Source organism: Chrysochloris asiatica, unplaced genomic scaffold, assembly GCF_000296735.1.
Source record: "Chrysochloris asiatica unplaced genomic scaffold, ChrAsi1.0 scaffold00021, whole genome shotgun sequence".
NCBI lineage: Eukaryota > Metazoa > Chordata > Mammalia > Afrosoricida > Chrysochloridae > Chrysochloris > Chrysochloris asiatica.
Genome location: NW_006408539.1, coordinates 1,744,819 through 1,749,206, shown reverse-complemented (window position 1 = coordinate 1,749,206; position 4,388 = coordinate 1,744,819).

Here is a 4,388-nt window from a genome sequence, read left to right as displayed (position 1 = left end):
TTCTCTGGGTAGGGTCCCGCTCTCCGCTCTTCTCCCTTGATGGTCCCAGGGACCTCTGCTCTTAGGCTGAAAAGTTAATCACTCCCTTCCTTGCTAAAAAACATCTACTTTTACATTCCAATCCTCACAAGCAGTCCAGATAACAGTTATTCACTATTGTATCACAAGAGATCCATCCAGATTTCATTTCATCAGCCCCGCCTAGACAGATTGTATACTACTCAGTGGAGATTCTACCTTCCTCCATGCCCTATGAATCTAGCTTCCCTCTTGAAAGCTTGTAAGCCAGTCACTTCTTACCTTTGTAGCCCCCCCCCCCCATTTTGGGTAGCCAATGCCCAAGTTGCCTATCCCTATCTACTCTGTGCATGGAGCAGGTGGGAATGATCCTTGCTGTAAGGATTTGTTCCCTCTTTTGAGCTACTGCATCCATAGGTGTAGGTTAAGTTCATCAAATTGTATCAGATTACACTTTTTTCCCTCTTCTTTCTTCTTCTGGCTGAGCTCTGATCATTAGTCATTGAAGCCAGGTTAAGTGGGTATTATCTGCAAGTGTGGGTGTTCTTGTGCAGATGCCCTCTCTTCTTATCCGCTGGACACTTCACTCTCCACTCTAGTCTTCTGTGGCTATGTCACTTACTCTGGGCCCAAGAGTCCCCAGGTCTTGCCACACTGCTGGCCAACCAGGTCTTTACCTGGGTTCACAGGTCTATTGAACATTGTAGGGCTTATCTCGCCGCTTCGTTGCTGTTTTTCCCTCACTTCCCCTATGGGTGACGAGCGTAGTCACCAATCGGAGTGTGTATTCCCATTGAGTCTTAGACTTGGAAGGGGGTTTGCACTGAGGGGACCCAACCACTTGCCTTGGTGTTTCCTGGGCAAGCAACTTGCTTGTTTTTGTAGTAACAGTCAGTCTGCCACTATTGTTTTGTATTTTTCCTATAGGTATTTCTTTCAAGAAGTATCTTCTGTTCTTCTAGCCACTCCAGGCTGGTCTGCTTGTCCTTTCAAGTGGAAATTTCCCATCTCTGAAGATCTGGATGTGGATCAGGCTTCTACCTATAGTCTCATGTATTGCAGAGGCTCCACAGGAAACCTCTTTCACTGGGCAAGTTGTAGCCCCATTTTAGGTATTCCAATCAGTTATAGGCAGAAGACACACTTACAAGCTTTCTATGGTGATGTTTCTGGCTATTCTTTTCTCTCCCCCTCCAGTGTCTATTTTATAATATAATGCAAGGAAAACCAAGATTCAAAAGACAGCCAAGCATCTTAATATTATTCCCCCCTTTTCCCCATTCCAACCATGGCTCAATCTCTGTATCCCAGAATGCTGTTGTTCCAAGGTTGTGCATATATCATTATTTACCTCTGTCCCACTTAGCCCATTCAAACCTGCCTAATTGTTCTCCCATCTGCTTTGTTCTCCCATTCCCCTCTCCCTTCTTGTATATTGCTCCCCTATCCATCACCCAAACTACCCTGTGTCTATTCCCTGCCCTGTGCTCCACCTTCCCCTCCCTCCCCTCACCCCACCCCCAACATTCCAGCAATCAGCAAAGAATCCCCCCCAACTCCCTTTAGTATGGGTTCTTTTTCTTATTCTTTTACAGTAGTGTAGACCATATGATTTTAAGATTCAAAATGATCAATACCAGCCCGTTTCAGCTCACTAATGCCTAAGATATTGATGTTTATGCGTTCCATTTCATTTTTGACAACTCCCAATTTTCCTAGATTCATACTTCATACATTCCATGTTCCAGTTATTAATGAATGTTTGCAACTGTTTCTCGTCAGTTTGATTTGTGCCCCATTAGCACATGAAGGTCTCCCAAACTACTCTATTTGAATCATATGGTCCATTCTACTTTGAGGAGGTAGGTCTTCTCCAGTCATATTTTGGGTGCCTTCCAATCTGAGGGACTCATCTTTTGGCATTATATTTGACATTATTTTGGTGCTTTTCATCATGTTTAAATATTCAGTATTCTAGTGCTAGTGACAGTGTTTCACTGCTATTCATAAAGTTTTAAGTGGCTAAACATTTGGCAGTAGCCTGCCTCTCCTTCTTCCTAGTCTGTCTTATGTGGAAGCTCAGCTGAAATCTTTCCACCGTAGGTGATCCTGTCAGCATTCAAAATACCTGTGGTGTAATTTCCAGCATCACAGCAACACACAAGCCACCAGAGTAAGACAAACTGACAGACAAGTGGTGGTTAGTATCCTATTACCACCCTGTTAGCTTGAGGAGGGTTGAAGTCCTGGTTGGTGTTGGACCAGAACTCCTCCCATTGTCTCTGGGTACAAAGATCCTTTAGAAGCAGCAGATCCCTCAGCTGGATCATGGAGTGATAGAGAGGATGGTGTCCTGCCACACATAATGAAGAGAATGGCCAGTTTCTGGCTTAATCCAAGACCATGTGTTCCTGCACCGCAAACAATATTGGATGAACATTTGGCAACAGTAGTAAGGTGGAGGACCAGGCAGGTGAAAGACAAAAATAAGTCTTCTGGTCTAAGATAGGGGTCAAGGAAATGTTGGAACAAATCATAGAAACAACATGAGGGATTGCCACACTCAAGACAGAGAAATTCTTTGAAAAAATACAGATGCTAAGGAAGGAGACAAAAGGAGAGGACAGAGGTGGGGGAGATAAAAGTGGGCAAGAAAGGGGGACCCTTTGGTTATTTGATGATGCATGCAGGGGACTAGGATCATTACAATATACAAACAAAATACGATAGGATGAATGTAGAGATAATGTTCACCCATGTACACTAACACATAATTCACAATAAAAAACTTAAAAAAGAAAAAGAAAGGAGGAGCACCAGCAGAAATGCCTCTCCAGAGAGGAGGAAAATGTCACTGTGAGAACACACTCCCTCTCCTTTTTTTCAATAGTTACAGCAAATGGGAACTCAGACCTCTCAATAAACAATTTTGGGGACTCAAACCCTTCATACTCTACTAGGTTATCAAGAACCAGATCACCCAGTTATGGGAACTCCCAGGTGACCAAGCCAGGCAGTCACTCCTTCCACCCTGACATCTTCTCTGTACCAGGATATACTTGAGGGACTGTTACTAAAACCTCCAATTTAGACAAAGAGACAGAAACAGAAGACAGAAAAGATGTTGTGAGCATGAAAAGCTGAACTAAAACAGCACGCTCTCAGGAGTCAGAGGGAAGAGAGTCCTTACCACTCGGACACGTGAGAGAATCAGTCCTGGAAGCTGCTCATCTGCCAAAGGTGGTTTGGGGCCTCTCATGACTGGGTCGGTGTGGCTGTCTGGAGTCTTCTAAGACCCTTAAGGTCCCTTTGTGGTCACCAGGAAATGTCCCAAGACCCCTCTGTAAATTCAGGATTTTTTTCTCTGCTTCTTCTTGTTGTTGTTAAGTGCCATCGAGTCAGTTCCAGCTCATAAGGACCCTGTATAGGGTTTCTGAGGAGCAGCTGGTAAGTTTGAACCACTGACCTTATGGTCAAATGCTTATCCTACAGCACCACACCAGGACTTCAAGTAAGAATAATGAAGCAAAAGATCGAACTCTTCATTCAAGCAAGACATTTATCTATAGACGTGCAAGTACCTTACAAGGGGAGACATGAGCCCTAAGGCAATGTGGAACACATCTGCCCTGAGCTCATAAAGCTGGGGTTTTATAGAAAGCAGTAGTTTAATGGGCTATTACATATTCATATAAATTCAGGGAAAAAGTGGGGTTTTCCTGGAATTGAACCAGAAAGGAGAGCTCATTATAATTAGATATGTGCGCAGCTATTCTGCAAGACGGATTCTGCTGCATGGGTGTCTGGGATGTTGGTCATTACGTATTAGGGGATGGATTTTGCAGCGTCACTTGCTGGAAGGTCACATAGTGGCCAGTGTTGCCATTTCTGCACATACTCCGGATCAGGTTTAAGCTGATTTTGGCCATACGAACTACTGAAAGACAAGTTTGAAGAAGTTTCATAAGGGAATAAATAGCGTTCCAGGATGTGGGTTGTGGGTTTACTGTTCTGGGGTGAGAATGGGTTATTTTGAAATACAGCTTCTGCACCTGGAACAATTTTGTCTTTCACTCCACCAACAAAACGCTAGTCAGGCTCTTTCCACTTTAGACTCTTTGTTCCTTGATACATCCCATCCAACCTCACTGTAGTTAATGCAGATTTGGTTATTTGACAGACATTTTCTCAGCAATGAATCAAGAGAGAAAGTCACTTTAAAGAAAACAATTGATGATATATGTTGCCAGTGATTAAAATAGAGCTTTCATGAAAAAGATTTGAATTCTATAAAATGTGTATCCACTACCATGACCTTCAGAGCTTCTTAATATTTATAGACGTTCCTAATATTACAACTATATATATAT